This window comes from Aotus nancymaae, unplaced genomic scaffold (genome assembly GCF_030222135.1).
Source record: "Aotus nancymaae isolate 86718 unplaced genomic scaffold, 86718_ANA_hifiasm-v0.15.2.pri h1tg000028l, whole genome shotgun sequence".
NCBI lineage: Eukaryota > Metazoa > Chordata > Mammalia > Primates > Aotidae > Aotus > Aotus nancymaae.
This window is the reverse complement of record NW_026988441.1, coordinates 23,715,188-23,739,278: the sequence shown is the minus strand read 5'-3', so window position 1 is coordinate 23,739,278 and position 24,091 is coordinate 23,715,188. Positions and strand designations below refer to the sequence as shown.

At 39.8% G+C, this 24,091-nt stretch overlaps 1 non-coding gene across 1 annotated transcript; it reads right to left on the bottom strand.

Moving 5' to 3' along the window:
* Positions 1 to 632: 632 nt before the first annotated feature.
* On the bottom strand, positions 633 to 772 carry LOC135276910 (U4 spliceosomal RNA). The gene has a single exon (XR_010344458.1). It is a non-coding gene; the product is annotated as a U4 spliceosomal RNA (small nuclear RNA).
* Positions 773 to 24,091: the final 23,319 nt, after the last annotated feature.

Here is a 24,091-nt window from a genome sequence, read left to right as displayed (position 1 = left end):
TTCTTTGAATACATGGCCTGTATGCTTGCAAGCACACCAACTTTTAGTTTTGATTTGCATAGAGTTAAACATGATCTATTAGTCTCAACTGTAAGTGTAAACAAATTATGAATTAATTGTGTTTGAGGATGAGTTTGTATGTATTTTCAGAATAAAATATCAATATTGGAAGAAAAATAATTTTAATAAGGTGTCTAATTTTTTGTTTTCTTTTTTCTTTTCTTTTTTTTTGAGACAGAGTCTTGCTCTATTGCCCAGGCTGGAGCACAGTGGTGCTGGAGTGCAGTGGTGTGATGTCAGCTGGCTACAACTTCCACCTCCCGGATTTGAGCAATTCTCCTTTCTCAGGCCATCCAGCAGCTGAGACTGCAGGTGTATGCCACCACACCTAGCTAATTTCTGTATTTTTTGTACAGATGGTGTTTCACCATATTGATCAGGCTAGTGTTGAACTCCTGACCTCAAGTGAATCTACCCACCTTGGCTTCCCAAAGTTCTGGGATTATAGGTGTGAGTCACCAAACCCAGCCAGATATCTGATTTTTTAGAAAACAAAAATACTCAAAAATGCTGAATGCAAATCTTTACTTTCTTTTTTCTTTCTTTCTTTTTTTTTTTTTTAAATAATTCAGTCCCCGTAGAGACTGCCAAAAATTGCCAGTGCTGCCTAAATTTCACCTCGTCCTAGTGGGGTATTGGGAAAAGTTTTCGATTCCATTAATCGCGCCTTGGATAAACCTCATTGACGATGATACTGCCATGGCACAAAGCTGCAAATCTATACTTTCTAGTTTGCGTTGAATTTATTACTGTAATATATTATGGCTTATGGTTCAGAATCTTCTCATTATCTGTTTTTACTTGCCTGATACTTATGTTAGACCCATCACTTTCTTGTTTATTATATATGTTTTGTTTTGTAGTTTACAAAGTACTAAGTTTGTGAGCTGCTCTGTGATTATAAAAATGATTTTAGTGAAATTTAGTCATGGACCAGACACAGTGGCTCACACCTGTAATACCAGCACTTTGGGAGGCCGATGTGGACATATCGACTAAGGTCAGGATTTTGAGATCAGCCTGGCCAAAATGGTGAAACCCCATCTCTACTGAAAATACAAAAATTAGTGAGGCGTGGTGGTGCACACCTGTAATTTCAGCTATCGGGGAGGGAGGCAGGAGAATAGCTTTAACCCAGGAGATGGAGTTTGCAGTGAGCCAAGATTGCACCACTGCACTCCAGGCTGGGTGACAGAGGAAGATTCTTAAAAAAGAAAGAAAAGGAGAAAAATTTAGTTATACACACAAAATAATTTTAGCTGTAATTCCAAAATTAGTGTATTAAATTTTATTTAGTTGGAACATTCAATTTTTTTCTTTTATTTGGAGAACCCTATATAAGCCTACTTTTCCTAAGTTGCTGTGTTTTTCCCTTTTAAAATGGACATGAGTAAATGTATTTATTGATTGGGTCAATTTGTTTAAGTAAGTACTAAGGACGCTTCATAAGCCATGAGAATGTTTTTATAATAAATGTAGCAGTACTTGCTGTGTAACTGATGCTCCATAATAAGGCATAAATTTGTCTGTTAAAGTTAGATTGTAACTTCAGGTTAGAGGTAGAAAATATCAAAGGTAAACAAATAAGATTTGATTCTTCATGTGGAGAGGACTTTTTTCCAGGCTGCAAAGCTGAATTTTGCTGAATTTAGAAAGAAATTCAGCCGTATTTATTTCCTAATTATCTTAAGTTTTGTTTGTCATTTTATGTGTATTCCAGCCATGTATACATCATAGCCCTTCTTCTTTTTCTGTATTATGCCTTCGGTTTTTCCACTGTTTTCTTCATGCTGTGTCATTTCATGTGGTATTTTATGGGTTTTGATCAGAACTTTGGTGTTTTATAATGCCCTGAAAAACTGGTTTCAACTAGAGTGTGCTTATAGATATAACTTTCAGATCATTTAAGATAAAGCATACACTGTCCACAGGTGAGAGGGATAAATCAGTTAGCCTGGTGCCTCATTGTTTGTAAAAAAGAAAGGCTTTTGGTAAAGTGAGACAAATACAAAATGAGACAAATACAAAATTCGCTAGAAAATATATCATAGAAGGTAAAGCTTTGTGTTTTTTTTTTTTTTTTAATGGTACAGATTTTTTTATTTTCTCAGAGCAGAGGTTGGGTCTAGGCCATGGCTGCCCCCTGTAGCTCCCCTCTTGTCAAGAGATGCAAAGCTCACTTCTGGGGCACACCTATCTCCAGCTGAAGGTACAAGCAAAGGCCACTGTGTAAGGAGTCAAAGCTCACCCTTACCGTCTGAAGAATCTCCAGCAAGCATATTCTGGAAAGAGCTCTGACAGGGAGCTTTGTACAAGGTCCCACTGGAGCTGAGGCTTGAGGCCAGGTCCAAGTGCAGGCTTCCTTCCCATCACAGCCTCTGAGCCTTCCTGGGACAGCAGTCATTGTGTGGTATGGGGTGTTGCCTGTGATTGAGACCATTGATGGCAGGCAAGTGTCCTGGCCCCAGGCCTTTCACCACAACTCAGATGTGGGTCACACCCTTATGTATAGCTTTCACCACTGCAGCTATGCCTGCTGTCTGTGCTGCAATGCCTGTGCCCTTCTTGGCATCCCGAAATCCCTCTGTGCCACAGGAAGCACGGGCAAGGGGCTGGTTACTGGCAGAGACTACCTATATCTGTGTGTTGTTGTAGGATGCTTTAATGTATGCGATTGGTATCTCCTCAAACTTCTGTCCTGCCCACCTCAGAGAGCTTTTCTATCCTGGAATGGGAGGGTAAATGCTGAAGCTGGTGTGTCTGGGAGCTGCCATCTTCTCTTCAACTTCCTGCTTGGCCACAGCGTCTTGCAGCTGCTGGGCACCTGTGTGGATGGTCCGGGCCAGAGTCCTGGCCATGACCCTTCGTTTCTTATGGCCTGCGTGACTTGAATTAGAAATTAAAGTTTTAAGAGAGTTTATGGTACATGAACCATAATAAATTATTTATTTTGTGTGGTTTTTTTTTTTTTTTTTTAGATGAAGTTTTGCTCTGTCACCGAGGCTGGAGTGCAATGGCACAATCTGGGATCTGTGCAACCTACATCTCCCAGGTTCCAGCGATTCTTCCACATCAGCCTCCTGAGTAGCTGGAATTACAGGCACCCTCCATCATGCCTGGCTACTTTTTACATTTTTTTTTTTCTAGAGACGAAATTTCACCATGTTGGCCAGGCTGGTCTTGAACTCCTGACCTCAGGTTATCGGTCTGCCTCGAACTTCCACAGTGCTGGGATTACAGGTGTAAGCCACCACGCCCAGCCTAAATTTAATTTCTTATATGATATAACACAACTCACATTTCCAGGCAGAATCTTTTGTTTTTACATGTGAATGTTAAAAGTTGCAAAACAATAAAATGACTTCTATATATTTGGAATAATACTTCTTTTTCATATTGATATTCCAATGTTGAGGAAGTTCTCTTGTTTTAAAAAATTTTTAGTGGGTGAAAGTTAGTCTGCAGTTTTATTCTCAGACACCTAAGTGTAACCTCAATTATTTTCTCTGGAAAACTTTTGAAAATCATGGCAGCTTTTAGATTAAAATCTTTTTTGTTCTTTTTCATGTAAATTAGTTTACTGTGTTTATAGAGAGGCCAATCATGGGACCATAAGTAACACTTGCCTTTTTAGTGTCTTTCTTTCCATTACCGTTAGCACCACCAGGAACTCCAGGTGCCCCAAGCTAAAAAATAAAGGACTAAAGTACATTGGCTCCTCCCATGCACTGTGTTGGGTTTAAAACTTACTGTCAAGCATAAAAGTTTCTATGGTTGTGACTGATAAGTGACAAAAACAGCACAAATATTATTTTTATACTCTTCAGCCAAGTTTATGATAAAGACAGACATTATTTTAAATATTGTCATCTTTTTATAAGGTTTTAAAAGTGTATTCTCTAAGTTGAAAAATAAATGTGTATTTTTTTTTTTTTTTTTTGTAAAATAACATTTTGAAGTATATACACATGGTCAAATGCTTAGCTCTAGGTCCAGATAATTGTTGTACTTTTAGTAAAGATGGATTTTCACCATGTTGGCCAGAATGGTCTCAATCTCTTGACCCTGTGATCTGCCCACCTCAGCCTCCCAAAGTGCTGGGATTACAGATGGGCGCTACCCCCCCCGACCTGTTTTTAAGAACTTTTATTAATTATGTCACTGATATTTTTATTGAGGTTGCATTATATCTATAGATCATTTCGTGTAATACAAATACTTAACAATATTAATAATGGCAGTTTATTGATGATTAATTTTTTAATTCATGTATTAATTTCTTTAATTTTTTTAGAATATAATGTAAGGTGCTTCAAATTTTTAGTTAAATTTATTTCAAAGTATAGTTACTACAGTTATTGTAGATGAAATTGTTTTTCAAATTTACTTTGAAATAGTGATTAGTTTATAAAAATGCTACTCACAGGCCAGGAGTGGTGACTCACACCTGTAATCCCAGCACTTTGGGAGGCTGTGACGGGTGGATCACCTGAGATCAGGAGTTCGAGACCAGCCTGACCAATATGGTGAAACCTCGTCTTAAAAAAAAAAAAAAAACGAGAAACAAATTATCAGTGAAAATGCTGTGCAATGCGTGGATCCAGCCCACAGAGTTGAAACTTTGTGTTGATCAGAAGGTTTAAAACACTCTTTTTGTAGAATCTTGGAAATGACATTTCAAAGCCTATTGATCTTTATGGAGAAAAGCCGAATATCCCATGATAAAAACTAGAAACGAGCTATCTGTAAAAATGCTTTGCGTTGTGTAAATTCAGCTCTCCAAGTTGAACCTTTTGATTCAGCAGGTTGGAAACACTTTTTTTTTGGAATCTAGGAAGATATATTACAACACCCATTGAGGCCTATGGTGAAAAACAAAATATCCTGCAATAAAACTAGAAACAAACTATCTGGGAAAATGCTTTGTGATGTGTGGATTTTTCTCACAGAATTAACCTGTGTGTGTGTTTTGTTTTGTTTTTTTTTAAGACGGGGTTTTACCATGTTGGTCAGGCTGGTCTTGAATTCCCGACCTCAGGTGATCTGCCTGCCTTGGCCTCCAAAGTGCTTGGATTATAGGCGTGAGCCACCACGCCTGGCCCTGACCTGTGTTTTTAATCAGCAAGTTGGAAACACTCTTTTGACAGAATCTAAAAACACACATTTTGAAGTTCTTTGAGGACTACCTTCAAAAACCGAATATCCCACAATAAAAACTAAAAACTAGCTGTCTGTGAAATTGCTTTGCTATGTGTGAATTTAGCAAACAGCATTGAACTTTGTTTTCATTCAGCAGGTTGGAAACACTTTTGTAGAATCTAGGGACATTTCAGGCCATTTGAGGCCTAAGGTGAAAAATCGAATATCCCGCAATAAAAATTAGAAACAAGCTATCAGTGAAAATGCTTTGTGATTTGTGAATTCAGCTCATAGAGTTAAACATTTGCTTTAATTCAAAACATTTGCTTTAATTCAGAAGGTTGAAAACACTTATTTTGTAGAATCTAGGAAGGGACATTTGAAACCCTTTGAGGGCTATGGGTAAAACCCAAACATCTCGTGACAAAATCTAAAAACAAGGTATCTCTGCTAATGCTTTGCAATGTGTGGATTCAGCTCACAGGATTAAATGTTTTTTCTATTTTTCAAGTTGGAAACACTCTTTTTGTAGAATCTAGGAAAAGCATTTCGGAATCCATTGAGGCCTGCAGTAAAAAAAAAAAATGCCCTGTGATAAAAACCAAAAGCAAGCTATCTGTATAAATCCTATGCAATGTGTGAATTCAGCTCAAAGAGTTTAAACTTTTTTTTTTTTTTTTTTTTTTTAGCAGGTTGGAAACACTTTTTTTGTAGAATCTGAAAAATGACATTTCAAATCCCATTGAGGCCCATGGTGAAAAACCGAATATCTCACAATAAAAACTGGAAAAATGTTATCATTTATGACATGTGGATTCAGCTCACAGAGTTGCCCTTTGTGTTCATTCAGCAGGTAGAAACAGTCTTATGTAAAAGCTAGAAAGGGACTTTTCTGATCCTATAGAGGCCTATGGTAAAAAACTGAATATCTGGTGATAAAACTACAAACAAGCTATCTGTGAAAATGCTTTTTGATAGGTGGATTTACATCACAGAGTTAAACCTTTGTTTTGAATCATCAGGTTGTAACCATTAGTTTTGAAAAATCTAAAATGAGAAAATTCAGAGCCTTTTAAAGCCCATGGTAAAAAAAACAAATACTGTGTGAAAAAAACTAGAAACAAGCTATCTGTAAAAATGCTTTGTGATATGTGGATTCAGCACACAGAGTTAAACCTTTGTATCAGTTAAGCAGGTTGGAAGCGGTCATTTTGTGGAATCTAAAAAGGGACATTTCGGATCCCATTGAGCTCTATGGTGAAAAAATGAATATCATGCAAAAAAACTAGAAACAAACCTTCTGTAAAAATGGCCCACAATGTGTGGATTCAACACACACAGTTAAACCTGTGTATTTATTCAGCAAGTTGGAAACAGTCTTTTTGTCTAATATAGAAAGGAACATTTTGGATCCCATTGAGGCCTATGGTGAAAAACATAATATCCCCTGATAAAAACTAGAAACAAGCTATCTACGAAAATGCTTTGCAACCTGTGGATTTAGCTTGCAGAATTGAAACTTTGTTGTGATTCAGCAGGTTGGAAACACTTTTTTTTATAAAATCTAGGAAGGGATATTTCAAAGCTCATTGAGACCTATGGTTAAAAAAAAAAAATCCCAGAATTAAAAGTAGAAAAAAGCTTTCTGTGAAAATGCTTTTTGATGTGTGGATTCAGCTCAGAGTTGAACTTTTGTTTTGATTCAGCAAGTTGGAAACACTTGTTTTTGTAGAATCTAGGAAAACATTTCAAAGCCCATTGAAGCCTATCATGAAAAATCTCATATTGAATAATAAAAATTAGAAACAAGCTATCTATGAAAATGCTTTCAATGTGTGAATCAATCTTAAAGAATTTAACCTTTGTTTTCATTTAGCATGCTGGAAACACTATGTGGAATTGTGAAAGGGACATTTTGGAGTCCATTAAGGCCTATGGTAAAAAACTGAATATCCCGTGATAAAAACTAGAAACAAGCTATCTGTGAATATGCTTTGCAATGTGTGGATTCAGCTCACAGAGTTGAACCTTTGTTTTGATTCAGCAGTTTGGAAACACTTTTTTTTTTTTTTTGAGACGGAGTTTCGCTGTTTCCCAGGCTGGAGTGCGATGGCACGATCTCTGCTCACCGCAACCTCTGCCTCCTGGGTTCAGGCAATTCTCCTGCCTCAGCCTCCTGAGTGTCTGGGATTACAGGCACGAGCCACCATGCCCAGCTAATTTTTTATATTTTTAGTAGAGACAGGGTTTCACCATGTTGACCAGGATGGTCTCGATCTCTTGACCTCGTGATCCACCCGCCTCGGCCTCCCAAGGAAACACGTTTTTTGTAGAATCTAGGGAGGGACATTTCAGAGCTGATTGAGGCCTATGAATCCCATGATGAAAACAAGAAACAAGCTATCTTTAAAAATGCTTTGCAATGTATGCATCCAGTTCACAGAGTTCAACAATTGTTTTGATTTAGCAGCTTGGAAACACTGTTTTTATAGAATCTAAGAAGGGATATTTCAAAGCCCACTGAGGCCTATGGGGAAAAACCAAATATCCCATGATAAAAACTAGAAACAAGCTATCTGTGAAAATGCTTTGTGATATGTGGATTCAGCCCAAATTTTTGAAGCTTTGTTTTGGTTCAGCAGGTTGGAAACCCTGTTTTTGTAGAATCTATAAAGGGACAAGCATTCTATAAAAATGCTTTGCAGTATGTAGAGTCAGTCTATGATTTTGAACTTTTGTTTTGATTCAGCAGGTTGAAAACACTCTTTTTGTAGACACTAAGATGATACATTTTGAAGCTTATTGAGGCTTATGGTGAAAAACCAAACATTTTGTGATAAAAACTAGAAAAAATCTGTTAAAATGTTTTGTGATGTGTGGATTCAGCTCACAGATTTGAACATTTGTTTTGATTCAGAAGGTTGGAAACACTCTCTTTGTAAAATCTAGGAAGGAACATTTCAGAGCCCATTGAGTCCTATGGTTAATATGCCACAATGAAATACCCAACAATGAAAACTAAAAAAAAGTACCATGAAAATGCTTTGCGATGTGGGGATTCAGCTCATACAGTCGAACCTTTGTTTTGATTCTGCAGGTTGCAAACACTCTTCTTGTGGAATCTAAGAAGGGATATAGAGGCCTATGGTGAAAAACCGAATATCCCACATTAAAAACAAGAGAAGCTATCTGTGAAAATGCTTTGTGATGTGTGCATTAAGCTCACAGAGTCGATCCTTTGTTTTTATTCAGCTGGTTGGAAACACTCTTTTTGTAGAATCTAGCAGTAACATTTCAGATCCCATTGAGACATATGATGAAAAACCGAATACCCCACAATGAAAACTAAAAAGAAGCTATCTGTGAAAAATACTTTGCGACGTGCAGATTCAGCTCACAGTGTTAAACGTTTGTTTTCATACAGAATGTCTGAAATACTCTTTTTGGAGAATCTAAAAAGGGACATTTCAGAGCCTATAGAGGCCTATGGCGAAAAACAGAATATCCCATGATAAAAACTAGAAACAAGCGATCTGGGAAAATGCTTTGCAATGTGTGGATTAAGTTCACAGCGGTGAACTTTTGTTTTTATTCAGCAGGTTGGAAGTACTCTTTTTGTAGAATCTAGAAAAAAACATTTGAAAGCTCATTGAGGAATATAGGTGAATAACCAAATATCCTGTGATAAAAATTAGAAACAAGCTATCTGTGAAAATGCTTTGTGTTGTGTAGATTCAGCTACCAAAGTTGAACCTTTTTTTTATTCAGCAGGTTGGAAACAGTTCTTTTCTAGAATCTAGTAATGGATTTTTTGGAGTCCATTGAGGCCTATGGTGTGAAACCAAATGGTTTCCAATAAAAACTAGAAACAAGCTGTCTGTGAAAATGCTTTGCAATGTGTGGACTCAGCTCACAGAGTTTACCCTTTGTTTTGATTCAGCAGATTGGGAACACTCTTTTTGTAGAATAGGATGGGACATTTCAGAGCCCATTGAGGCCTATAGTGAAAAACAATCTCCCACAATAAAAACTAGAAATAAGCTATTTATAAAAATGCTTTTTGATGGGTGGGTTGAGCTCTCAGAGTTAATCCTATGTTTTCATTCAGCAGGTTGATAAAACCCTTTTGGTAGAATCTAGGAAGGGACTCTTTGGAGCACATTGGTGCCCATGGTGAAAAACTGAATATCCCATGATAAAAACTGGAAATAAGCCATCTGTGAAAGTTTTTTTGCCATGTGTTGTTTCAGCTCAAAGAGTTCAACCTTTGGTTTGATTCAGTAAGTTGTAAACACTCTTTTTGTAGAATCTAGGAAAAGACATTTGAAAGCCCATTTAGTCTTATGGTGAAAAACAAAATAACCATGATAAAAACAAGAAAAAACTTGTCTGTGAAAGTGCTTCTCAGTGTGTAGATTCACCTCACAAACTTGAATCTTTGATTTTGTTAACTAGGTTGAAAACACTCTTTTTGTAAAATCTAGGAAGGAACGTTTCAGAGTCTAGTGAAGCCTACGGTGAAAAATCAAATATTTCATTATAAAACCTAGAAGCAAGCTATCTGTGAAACTGCTTTGTGATATGTGGCTTCATCTCACAGATTTGTATCTTTGTTTTGATTCAGCAAGTTGGAAACTGTTTTTGTAGAATGTAGGAAGGGACATACTGAAGTTTATTGAGGGCTATGGTGAAAAACTGAATATCCCACGATACAAACTAGAAACGAGCTATCTGTGAAAATGCTTTGTCATGTGTGGATTCAGCTCACTAAGTTCAATCTTTGTATTTATTCAGCAGATTGGAATTACTGTTTTTGTTGAATATAGGAAGGGACTTTTCAGAGCCCTTTGAGGCCTGTGGTGTAAAATCGAACATCCAGCTATAAAAACTAGAAACAAGTCGTGTCTGAGCAAGCCAGCCAAAGTATCTAAAATGAGTATTGAATGTTAAACCAAAGTAGTTCATTTTGCTCTGGCATTCCCACTGAATGTAAACCGAAACCAATAGCTTTTAGCCAGCCATGTAAAGTAATGCTTTTTATTTAAGTAGAATATAAAATAAAGCATTAAAGTAGGGAATGAGGAAGGTAGAAAACAATAAGAAGAATTGCCAGTTATCAAGTTGATTGCCTCAATAAAAAATTAATTCTCTCACTTTAAGTGAAACAGCAAACTTTAGCCTGCATTCCTGAGTCAGCTGCTTCCTCAGCTAAGTTACTGCCTACTCCTGCAAACCAACAACCTGATCTTACTGCCTGCACGTTTTCTGTGAGCCCTGCAAGTTCAGCCCTTCCCACTGATCATCTGCAAGGACATGGACTGATAAGCAGGGCCTGAGAATACAGTTTCTCACGATATAGAACCAGTCATAAAACATGTCATAGGTTGATTACCTGGTCTCTGTTCTACTTCTGTAAAGATTCCCTCCTTGAAATGTATATAAGAAAGCCACTTTCTTTGTTCTGGGCTCTGCTTCTGAACAGAGGTTCTCAGAGCCCGTGATCATGTTAATAAAGATTCTTCTGCATCTGAAATCGGTCTCTCTGGTTCCTTGATTCTGCTACAATTAAAGGTCATGTTTAGAAGCAAAACCCATTTTCCCAAATTGAACTACAGATAGATGCCTCTTATACAAGAGATCAAGGCTCAGATACTCTAGTTAAAGTTGGGAGAGGGTGTGAAAGCTGCCCCAGAAGCATTTTCTGGAACCTGGGGCTCAAGGAGCATAATTTGCAAATCTTAGGGGTGAAGATAGAGAAAGGGAGAACAGAGGAGAAAACCATGGTGGGGGCTGGCCATGACCTTGGACCCACCTTCAGTCCCTAAGCAGGACAGGCCTTAGGCTCCCCTTCAATGTAAACGGTCACTGTGGGTGGTCACTGAGGTCACTTTCAGCCCTGATGGTCTAGGGCAAGGTGTTGGGTTGCCCAGGGCAGTGCATGGAGGTGGGAAGGCAGCTAAAACCCCAGGGAAATGATTAACCACTGACTACTCAGTCCCAAATGCTCTCAGATCCACCCCTCACCTCCTTCAGATAGGCCGGTTCAGGGAGGAAAAATCAAGGCCTCTGACTAGGGCACCTAGCCAGCCTGCTCACCACCGCCCCATCCCAGGGATGGAACACTCAATTTTCTACTTAATGCCAAGGATAGGCTGCAGGATGGCCCTCAGCTGCCCACCAACCTCCCCACCTGCACCCTGACGGGCCATGCTTGTCACACTCAGCACAGTCCTCCCCACCCTAGGAGGCTCAGTTGACAGTGATTCACAATTCTCTCCTGCCTGCCCACTGAAGCTTGTTGTTCACTTAGGGAGTGAAGCGGAAGTGATCCTCTGTTCCAGATGTCTTATCAGGGTGACTTGGCAGCAGCTGCATCTGCCCATGGAGCTCTATGAGAGCTAAGACTGGGCAGAGGGGACAGGCCAGGTGCCCCTATGGCAGAATTGGTTCCCCAGAGCTTCCCTGGCACTTACCCTGAACATTCTGTGGGAACTTGGCCCCATCCTGCAGCCATTATGAGTCTGTGTCCATCAGAGCAATGGACAAGCTAAGACCAGACTTTGTTTCCATTTTCAGTTCTCTAGCTGCCTCCCTATGCCACACATCCCTGTGCATATCCAGGTATGCTTTCAAACATAAAATTATATCTATCCCACCAAACTGTAAACTTCTGAAAGAGTAGTGTCTGGTTTCTTTCTCACCAGAGACTCTTTCTGAGAAGGAAGGGCCCTTGGCCTACTGCAGGCCCAGAAACCTCCTTCCCACTGGACTGCACAAGGGCCCTTTCTCCATTTCTAATCAAGGGCTTGAATTCCCAATGTAGAAGCTTATTCTCATTCAAACTAGTCCATTTTGCAGATAAAATTAGGAGCCAAAGCATGGCTTGGAAAATACAGTCAATTTAGTCCAATTGTTCTTGCGTGCCTACTCCATGTAATAATGAAGAATTTACTCCTTTAGACTCTAGAGCTGACAAGGAGCTATTATCCATGGGAGTGAGGTTAGTCTGATAGAACACAAAAGCTACACGCATAAAGGGCTACTTTCAGTCCCAAGAGGAGGCAACCAGGCCAGTGCTGAAGGGAGAGAGGGAGGGGCAGGGAAGATCCTGACCAGATTCTGCTCATGGGGGAATTTTGGCCAGAGCTGGACAATACATCTCTACCAGGTCACACCACAAAACAGAGCCTTCGTCAAGACAATGCACCTATCGGTGCTTCAGTTTTCTTATATATAATTGGGTAGTGATGATACCTACTCTTGCTCATCTGGTGGAATTATACTCAGCAACAAACAAGTAACATAATTTATGTGAAACCTCATTCATTCATTTATTTTTTTTCTTTGAAACAGGATCTTGCTCTGTGACCCAAGCTTGACTTCAGTGGTGTAGTCACCACTCACCGCAGCCTCAACTTCCTGAGCTCAATCAATTCTCCCACTTCAGCCTCTCGAGGAGTTGAGATCACAGGTTTGTGCCGCCATGTCTGGCTAACATTTTTTGTTTGTTTGTTTGTTTTTGGTAAAGATGGGGTTTTGCCATATTGCCCAGGCTGATCTCAAACCCCTGGACTCAAGCAATCTGCCTGCCTCGGCTTCCCAAATTCTGGGATTACAAGCCTGAGCCACTGCAGTTAGCCCATTAATTTATTTTCCTTTTTAAAAATTTATGATTTGTTTTTATTATATTTTATCATTCATTGATTTTTAATCAACATTTACAAAATCTGATATTCATTAGGTATCAGACATGTAACAAACACCATGCTAAGTGAGGCAGCTGATGTAATGAACAAGATCCAGTCTGAATGTCCAAGGAATAAAGCAAAATTATGCACTAACCAATAAAAAACAGTAATGATGTGGCAAGGATGGTGGTGGTGATGATGGTGATGACAGATGTTTACCCCAGAAAGTTCTAATGCCTGGTGACTGATTTTCATGTGTGGTGATTGTTCCTCCTCTTGTTCATCTTGGCTGTGAACTAAGAAAGAGTAAAATGCTTTTGTACCAAGGAAAAAGTAATCATATTCTATGAAATACATTTGTCTGCCTGTGCTAGGTCCTGCTGTTACAGAAATGAGAAGCAGGCATCCTCTCCATTCTGATGAGACTCAGTGGAGCAGCCATTCAGGCCACTTGACTCCTAGTTTTTGCAAGTTTCACTTAATGCCATGTAAATCTCCCTATTCTCCAACTCTTTCTTTCCAATTCCCCTTACTATTCACAGCTTCTCAAGGCAATTACATCCATGCTCATGGCTTCAGGTGCTTTCTCTATTCTCTGAGGTCAATACAATTATAAATGTTTTCATTTAATAACTTTATTTTATACAAGATGCTTCATTTGCTATAAACATAGATTCAAAGTTGCTCCATAAAAGTAATCGCTAAAATACGGTGATATTCTTAGCATATCAATTTTAGGGAATTTCCCCAGTTACCCTTAATGGTTTGATTTAGTATGTGTGTTATTTTTGGAAACATATGTTGGGGTGTCACAAATGGACTTAGCCTACAGAGATTTGTATCTAACTCTTGACTAGAGAACTCCACTTTAATGTGACACCTAGACTAAAAACCTACCTTTTCCATCTTACCTATTTTTCTTTCTATATTCTCTGCTAGGAGAAAGGCACCGCTATTTACCCAGTCCCCCACACCAGAGCCTTAGCAGCTGTTTCCCCTTTTCTTCACATATAATTGCTATGCATTACCTATTTTATCTCCCAAATGATCAGAAAACTTTTCCCTTTGTTTTAATTACTGCCCCTGCCTTTAACATTACTCTTTTTCTTCTTCTTTTTTTTTTTGAGACGGAGTCTCACTCCGTCGCCAGGCGCCAGGCTGGAATGCAGTGGCACAACCTCGGCTCACTGCTTGAACCTCGGCTCAATTGCTTGACCCTCCACCTCCCGGGTTCAAGCAATTCTCCTGCCTCAGCCTCCCCAGTAGCTGGGACTACAGGCACGCACCACCATGCCCAGCTAATTTTTTTGTATTTTTAGTATAGATGGGGTTTCCCTATGTCACAGGATAGTCTTGATCTCTTAACCTCATGATCCACTCGCCTCGGCCTCCCAAAGTGCTGGGATTACAGGTGTGAGCCACCGCGCCCAGCCAACATTACTCTTAGAAGAAGCCTGTTAATTGGTCCCGTTGTTTCCTGCAATCCCCTGTTATTGTGCAGAGTTACCACTGCATGTATATCTGACGGTGACGCCTCAACTTTATATGGTTCAAAGAATCTCGTTTTTTCAGAATAAAATTAAAACCACCGCAGCATCAAACTTGTAATCAAATAGATCTGGGTTTGTATCCCAGGTTCACGCACTGTCCAGCGGTATGGTCTCGGAAAACTGAACTCTCTAAGCCTCTGTTTTCTTGTGTGCCTAAACTCACTGAAAACGGAGACTGTTTCACAGCCTGGCACAGAGAAGGGACTTAATAATGTTGGATGAAAGTGAGGCATTTTTATTTGATTTGATTTGATTATTATTATTATTTTTTGGAGACGGAGTTTCGCTCTTGTTACCCAGGCTGGAGTGCAATGGCACGATCTCAGCTCACCACAACCTTTGCCTCCTGGGTTCAGACAATTCTCCTGCCTCAGCCTCCTGAGTAGCTGGGATTACAGGCACGCACCACCATGCCCAGCTAATTTTTTGTATTTTTAGTAGAGACGGGGTTTCACCATGTTGACCAGGATGGTCTCGATCTCTTGACCTCGTGATCCACCCGCCTCGGCCTCCCAAAGTGCTGGGATTACAGGCGTGAGCCACCACGCCTGGCCCCTGAAAGTGAGGCATTTTTAAATCCACACACACATAAATCATTGTTCTTTTAAAAAATATTCTACCCTACAATACCACTTCCTCTAAAAGCTTGACTTCCAACTTCACTTTTGATAATCAGGCTGGAAGCATTGGGGAATCGAGACTACCTGGGAGCACATCCTGGCCACCCCTGAGCAGTCATGTGACTTTGGAAAGCTTACTTACTTCATCTCTATTTCTTCTGTAAAATTTGTAAAATAAGATTGTTTCTGAGGGTTAAAGGAGCACACCGTGGTTGCAACACTGTCAGGCACATACTGATTGCTAGCTGTTTATTATTCATCTTTATTGAATTGGGACTATGGTACCCTTTATGGTTCTCAAGTTTCTCTGAGAATATCATGTTTAGTGCATGGTTTGTCAAAGAAAGGAAATCTGAAAAATCCTGCCACGGAAGGAAAAAACAGGGGTAAAAAGGGAGCTGGCTCGTTTCAGCATTTCAGAGCTTGCAGGGACAAGTTAGGTCCCTATTTTATAAACAAGTAAGGGGAGGCAGCATGTGTCCTGGGATCTCATGCAAGATACACAGCAATAATGCTTTATTGAGAGCAGAACTCAGGAATTGCTACGGACAAAGTTCTGACAGAAACTACTCTTGGAAGACAGGAGGGGAGTGTTTAGTTACAGTCAACAGTTTAGGTGTATCTAGGCCAGGTGAGGTGGCTCACACCTGTAATCCCAGCACTTTGGGAGGCCGAGGTAGGTGGATCATAACGTCAGGAGTTCAAGAACAATTTAGGGGTATCTGAATTCAGTGAGCAAAGCAAATGAAAACTGTTTGACTTGGCAAAGCAGACTTGTGAATGGGACCCACTCTACTAACTGGGGCTTCCTGTAGAATTCATAGAGGAGGAGGGCTTCAAGTAACAATCTGGTCTGTGCTTTGCTCAGGACGAAAAAGCTCAGAAAGCCTGTGATGAATGAAAGCCTTAGTCCCAACAGCGCTGCACGAGGGACCAGGAAAGCAGCGTCCTCATAAGCCACAGGGTGGGGCAGCCCAGGCTGACATTGTGAGCTGTGGGGCAGGGCATTGTGAACTGTAGGATGGGGCACTGTGAGCCATATGCCTGGGATCCCCCTGGGCCAGTGGGCTTCAGTCTGGAGGTGACTGCAGAAGGAGGAGCAGCTCCCTCTGTCCTCTCTTCAGGCAGCTGTCGTGTCCCTTCATCATTTGTTGGGTTCGCAACCTACTGAAAAGCCAGCTGGTCTTCACCCTTCCAGACAGGTCGGCTCAGGAGAGGTGACGGGGTGTGGACCTCAGCCCGAGCCCCAACCAGTGCCCAGCTGTGGGGCGGGCAGTTGAGTGGTAGGCAAGACCATCTCTGCAGGTGCAGTGAAGCCCCAGCCTAGAGCAGCAGATGTGAGCTACAGGCTAAGTACAGGTAGTGGCAGAGAGGAGTAGAGACACCCCACGGGGAACACACTGACCTGTTGTGTGTGCCCCAAGAGGAGCTGGCACCGGGGGAGGGTGTGATCCTGTGAGCCTGATATCTGTGAGGCAGCAGCTGGGAGCACACCACCAGTAACACCAGTACCTGCTGCTGTAGAGTCTACTGAATTGGCTTTTTTTTTTTTTTTTTTTTTTTTTTGAGACAGAGTTTTGCTCTTGTTACCCAGGCTGGAGTGCAATGGCGCGATCTCAGCTCACCGCAACCTCCGCCTCCTGGGTTCAGGCAATTTTCCTGCCTCAGCCTCCTGAGTAGCTGCGATTACAGGCATGCGCCACCGTGCCCAGAGTGCACCTGCGCTCTGTTCTACCTCATGCCTTCTAATAGAATCTTGGTATACCGTGGACTGGTTGGAGCATTACTTACTTAAATATCATTTATGATTGGACATCTTTTATAGTAGCATCATAAACAGTTCCATTTTGTTTGAGGCTGGGGACACAGATTAAAAAATATACTTTGATAACTGATGTATTGTACCTCCCTATAACATTCAGATGAGTATATTTTTGTCTTAGGACATAAATCAATGAAATGAGTCATTTTACAGTTAAGGGAGTTTAGTATTAAATGTTCCTTTGCCAAACTGAAGTGAACCACTGACTTTTCACTGGACATTAGAATTTCTCATTCAAGTTTTTGTGGTTCTTAGTAGCTCTTCTGCAGTTCTTCGCAGTTCTGAGTAGATGCCGTTTTAAGAGGATCTGATGTCTTAGATGACCAATCAGGAGACAGCATTAGAAGATGGGAAAAGTTTAACTAGTTTTAGGTATGCTGGAACATATTTAATGAGCATATGTGTTTCGGATGCAGGGCAAATGGTGATACACAAGACAGAGTCCCCATCCTAACTCTGAACCTTACATTCTAGAGGGAGCTAGGTATCTATAGAACATGAATAATCACCGGGCACGGTGACTCATGCCTGTAATCCCAGCACTTTGGGAGGCCGTGGTGGGTGGATCACGAGGTCAAGAGATCGAGACCATCCTGGTCAACATGGTGAAGCCCCGTCTCTACTAAAAATAATTAGCTGGGCATGGTGGTGCATGCCTGTAATCCCAGCTACTCAGGAGGCTGAGGCAGGAGAATTGCCTGAACCCAGGAGGCGGAGGTTGCGGTGAGTCGAGATCGCGCCGTTGCACTCCAGCCTGGGTAACAAGAGCGAAACTCCGTCTCAAATAAAAAAAAAAAAAAAAGAACATGAATAATCAAGAATTTGAGGTGGTGAAATGTTTAGAAGAAAGTAAAACAGAGCAATGGATTGATGAGGAGGGCAGTTTTGCAGTGGGGAAGGAGGTGGAAGTTGGCTGCTCTTCCTTAAGTGACATATGAGCAGTTCTAAAGGTGAAGGGAACCTTGTGAGGGTGTGGGAATCTTCCACACAGAGGAATAGCTGCTTTTGAATTTCTTAAATAGAAGCAAGCTTGGTTTGACCAAAGGACAGAAAAGCATAAGGGTGGCTTCAGCAGAGTGAAAGGCAGGCCAGGTGGTTAAGACCTTGTATGCAAGGTGGGCCTTGACGAAAAGATTATAGACTTTGTGATGAGAAGTCATTGGAAGAATATAGCCCAGGGAATACTGCTAGTTCTTTAAGAAAAATATTAGATTAACTGCTCTGTGAGAATATGCTGGGATGTAGGTGAGGCTGGAAGCAGGGATACCAGCTAGGAGGCTGATGGAATGGTTCAAATAGAGTCAACAGTGGACAGAAAAATAAGAAGAACCTAAAATAGGCTGACTTGAAGAAATTAAGTGAATCCAAAGTAGGTAACAAAGTGATGGATAGACAAGTCACAAAAAAATGCAGGTGATCTTTAAACACGTCTTAACACATAAGAGAAAGGCAAATAAAAACGACACTGCAGTCTCTCACTTTTGGGAGAAATTCCGAAAACTTTCCAATACATTCTTTGGTGTGGCTGTGAAGGAATTTGAGTCCATATGTTGCTGGTGAAAATGCAAAGTGGTTCGCCTCCGTAAACAGGAATTTAAGATGATCTGACAGCGTTGTATGTGCATTTAATCCAGTAATTCTACTCTGAAAAATTTTTCTTGAAGGTGTGCCCGTGAATATAAAACAACATAAGCACAAAATTTTTGTTCTATTATTTTCAATAGCAAACTATTGGAAATAACTCAAATGTCTAGAAAGGGACTGGTAAAATAAATGATACTACCATGCAGAGAACTACGGAGCTGTGGAAAAGAATGCAATCTCTCTTTACTGCTGTGGAGTGATTTCCAGGATATATTATGTGAAAAAAGCAAGGAAGAGAAGATACAGTAATACACATACAAGAAGGCAGGGGAAATACGTATCTTCTATCTATCTCTCTATCTATCTATCTATATATATATTAAAAAAAAACACTGGAAGGAATTCTTGATGATGTATGTGACAGTTTTTCCCTTAACTTCAATGGGTAGACAAAGTGAATTTTTGCTTAAGATGTTATTTTGGCATTGTTTTTCCCGGTGAATACTGACCATTCATTTTTTGCTTTTGAGTTAATTTGTGAAGGCTTTTCTTTGTAATTTACTGCTCATTTTTTAGTATGTAGATTGCTCTTGTATTTCATTTGATCCTCATAATGTTTTGAATTTGTTGGTATAGGAATTATACTTGTTTTGCATGTGAGGAGAAGGCCTCTGAGAAGTACAAATTAGGTTTTTCAAGATTTGGATATATAAGACTTGGAAAACCAAGAATGTAAATACCACGTAAGACTAGAATTTATAGAATGACTCGTATGAGTTTCTTTGAATACTATCTTTTTATTTTACCTTCTTAAAGTTTGTTAAATAATTAGGCTTCAGAGTTAAAACTGTAACATTTAATGATGAGAAATGAAAAGGAGGCACATAACCCACAAGTGTTTTTTTTTTTTTCTTTTAGAGATAGATTATTTCTGTCACTCAGGCTGGAGTGCAGTGGCATGACCATAGCTCACTGCAGCCTTGAACTCCTGGGCTCAAGCAATTTTCCCAGCTCAGAGCGTATGACATAGCTATGACTATAAATGTGTACCACCATGCTTGGCTAATTTTCAAAATATGTTTTCTAGAGATGAGGGTTTCACTGCATTGCCCTGGCTAGTCTCGAACTCCTGGCATCAATCTATTCTCCCACATTGGCTTCCCAAGGTTTTGGGATTACAGGCATCAGTCACCACACCTGGCCCAGAAATCTTCTTAAAAATCTAAGAAGTAGAGTTAAGTGCTCTTAAGAAATATATAAAGGGGGAAAGTAATATCACAGTTCAGTCACAGTCACTAAAACAGATCAAGGAGTTAAAAAGTTAGGACAAGACTGAGCACTGACATGGAGGAACAGCAGAGGTTAGGAAGCCCGAGGTGGGGTTGTCAGAGCTGGGAAAGCAGAACCAAGGCATGAGTGAGCCTGAGATGGGCATGAAGGAGCTCCACGTGTGCCCTCAGGTGAGGGAGGCAGGCCAGCTCGAGGCCATCAGGTGGGTAGCATCTGATGTGTGAATAGTCTGGACTTACATAACTTCTCAAACTGCATCATAATTAAGAGACTCAGAATGTTTTTATGGGCCATAAAACTAATACCAGGTACAGTATAGGGATGATAGAGCAGGTCAGTAAATGCAGTAAGCCTTTACATAAACAGATGTCCAGTAGTTGGCTCAGAAAGTGCTGACATATTTTATTTAATTGGGATATATGAAAGCAATATGTTGAAATTAATCTCTTTCTCTGACGGAAGAATTAACTGCTTCTGTCAGTTAATTCCTTGGTTACTGCCCTCTCCCTTTAATATTTTGACAAGAAAAATGTTTCGCGCCAGGCGCGGTGGCTCACGCCTGTAATCCCAGCACTTTGGGAGGCCGAGGCAGGTGGATCACCTGAGGTCAGGAGTTCAAGACCAGCCTGGCCAACATGGAGAAACCCCGTCTCTAAAAAATATAAAAATTGTTTCTTGCCAATTTACAGTTGCATAATTTTAACACCTTTGGCCTTTAATAATGCATTTTATTTATTCTAAATGACATACATCCTTTTGTTATATTTTTAACATCTTTACAATTGAGATAAAACTTAAAACTAACAGTCTTAGAGAAATAACAGTATTCAATGTCAGTGTGTCTACAGATTTCTCCTCTGAGGAATGTTTACATTTAGACCTGAGCATACCTGTTTTTTTAAATCATACGTTTTCCCGATCATTCTATCATGCTGCCAGATTCCATTGTAATTTAAGTTGATAATACAAAAATGGTGAGTCTTAAAATACAGTTATAGTTATAACCCCAATCATGAGATCAAAAATATTTTCCTAGTTTCAAACACTTTTAGGAGGCTAAGAATATAATTTTTGATGGCATTCACATGTAAGATGTGTAGTTATTATGTTTTTACTCTCTGGATACCTCTAAATCTCTACATGTGCCTGTGTGTGTGGCCTAATAGTTTAATTAATAGTTGGCAGTCTTCTGTGACAATGTGAAAAGAGTAGTGTGATTTCTCAGTCTCCTTAGGCTCTTGGGAAAAGATTTAATGGAGAGTACAGAAATAACACAGTGTGTGTGTGTGTGTAAGTTTACTGTCTAATGGTTTAAGTGTCTACTCTATAACATAGCAGTATGTGGTATTTGTCATCAGCAGAAATTACAAGTTATATAGAAAATTGTGGTAGGCTATAGACATAAAATTAATATTTTCTGAAAACCCCTTGGCAATAAACACTAGTAAGTTCCTAGTGAATTCAGTACATATAGTGTGTACAAATGATATGAAACTCATCAAAGTGGAAATATCATTGTTAACTATGGAAAAATGGTCAAAATGTGGAAAGTGTGTAAACTAATAGACAAATACAAGTTAGAGCCTCAATGCTGTTCCTCATTCATATCAGTGGAAATTTTTTCACGTATCCAAAGCTGAACTAGAAGCGAAAACTATTGTTATTTGTAACACTGGGCCCTAATATGCCCGTATCTTATTTAGAAAGCAACTTAGCACTGTATATTGATTCATGAAAGAAATCTAACCTTTGGTCTAGTGATTCCACTTCTGAAAATCTTTCCTAAGGATCTCTAAAAAAAGTACAAGATACTGTACACGAAGGTTTTTCTTATAAGAACAAAACTTTGCAAATGTCTAAATCACTAACAATAGGGCATTGGCCAAGTAAAGTATAGGAATAACACTTGATGAGCCAATGTTTTCCAAACGGGTCAAGATCATTTGTAAGAAAATAAAACATAAAGGGTGTACTGCTTAGAGCTATATATGTATTTTTTTACTGTGCATAAGGAAACAAAAAGTAATGGTTTTGAGTGTAAGGCCGGTTGCCTCGCGGGGAGCTTGGACACCCCCCCTCCCTCTCCGGGAGCTTGGACACGCCCACCCCCCTCGCACAGCCTAGCCCTCCCTTAAAGAACCCCACCAAAATGCAAACAAAGTCTTGTAAATCTACCCAATAGCATTCAAGTCTTAGCTACCCAATAGCAGTCAAGTCTTGTAAATCTACCCAATAGCAGTCGAGTCTTGTATCTACCCAATAGCAGTCGAGTCTTGTAAATCTACCCAATAGCAGTTGAGTCTTGTAAAACTACCCAATAGCATTCAAACCCTGCCTACCTGCCAATAGACACCCTGCTCTCCCACAACCAATCGAACGCCTCCACTCCCTATAAAACCCCACGTCTGAGAGGAGTCCCTGTGACTTCTCCGGCCCCTCCTGTCAGACCGCAGAACCTCGCCCGGGAGCTGAATAAATTAGCATTGGATCTTCTTGTGCTGGCCTCAGTTTCTTCATTTTAAACTCGGCAAGAACCCAAGAACCCTTACAGTGAGTTTACAGGTAATCTGTAAGCAAGGCATTATTTTGGCTCTTGCAAATTTCTGTTCTTGATAAGACATTTCTTAAAGATGTGAGCAAGAGACTTTTACCTATTCCTACCTTTAGTATAATCATCAGTACTATCAGTACTGCTGACTAACCAGGTCTCTTACAGTTGCCAGTTGAAGAAAATCTATCTCAAAATAGTTAAAAATGTTTGTTGAAGAATTAATGTGTATAGCCAGGGAGTTAACAGGAGACAGTTAGGTACTACTTGACCAAGGAATCAAATGATCTCCTCAGAACCTACCTAAGTTATGCTATTCTCTTTTGATCTCTCCTGAAAATAGTCCTCTCCCGATGGCAGTGGGAGCCATTGGCAACTTCCGGCCAGCTACCAGTCTTGTGGGCCAGTTCCTCCTTTCTTTAGTTCTTGGGAAGTCCCAGATGAATTGCAATTGACTGGCCAACACCTTGGTCAGGCGCCCAGCATATAACCCCAGGAATGGGGGAGTGACAGCTTGATACTTGGGCTGATCTTGTTTTATTTCCTGTATGCTTTCATTTCTTCCTGATTTTTGTATTGAAATACACAGTAGCACATCTTGGTTTATGTGTGGGTGTGTAGGAAGGTGTATGTGTGTGGGTGTAAGTCTGCTACTTTTTGATTCTTGTACTTAATTTTCTTGGGGTTCCATGGAAAATTCAAAATTAAATATTATGACACAAGCACTGAAACATAATCTGAATTCTGCAAACATTACTTGTTATGTTTCACACTCAAATGGTAATATATTTGCTTTTTTTGATAGAAAGTAGTCATGGACTCTTTCAGAAGCTTTAGCTTAGGAACAGCTATACAAGTTTCTTCCTATCATGCTGTGCTCCAGCGATTTTATTTTTTCACATAGCTAACATTGTATCATCAAATGTTCAAATATATGGGAAAAAACTTGAAAATAAGTTTTATGTGAGTTTTTGACATAAGAATAGTTTTCTCCCAATGAACTTCAAATCATGGAGAAAAAGCAGACTTTTTTAGCTCTGTAATATTCTAGTGAGATGGCAGTATTATTAAAATGGATGATTCAGATTTCTGCTAAATCAGAAACTCCCAGATTATTTCTATACTAGATTCTAACCACTTTAGTTGGAGGGAAGAAAAGGATTCTGGGTAGATAAATTTGTGACATGCTGAGTTGGACAGTATTCACTAATAGACTATCAGTTTTTACTTAGCAACGTGCACTTTGATTTTGTAAAAGCCAGGGATAGAGTGGATTGCGATTTGCCCACTAAACCCTTTTTTAAAAAGTAGAACAGTTATTAATATGTGGTTTGGAAAACATTGCCTTAATTATTACTCTGTGTGGATCTTGACCTAATTTCTTACAAGATTAAGATAAGTGGCTTGAGATGGACATTGCTGAGGACTGTCATAGGTTTTTAGTATTTTCCCTTATGGCAACTTTTATTATATGAGGACAAAGTTTTTGTAATAAAAATGCAAGAATGTGATTTTTAGTCTTGCTTAAATGGATTATCTCACTTTGGTGCAAGATGGACTGCAGACAGACCTACCTTGACATAGGTAGGGCCAACAGTTTTTAGAAGCAACTCTAAGATCTGTTTCAAAAGTACACTTGATGAAGTCCACAGTGAATCATGCTGTGGGAAAGAAGTGAGATTTTGGCTTTGGAAATTGAGGGCAAAAGTTAAAAATCATTTTCTGACATGAAACTGTTCTTATAGATTAGAGCATTGAAACTTTTAATGCAGTCCACTTAAATCTGCCAT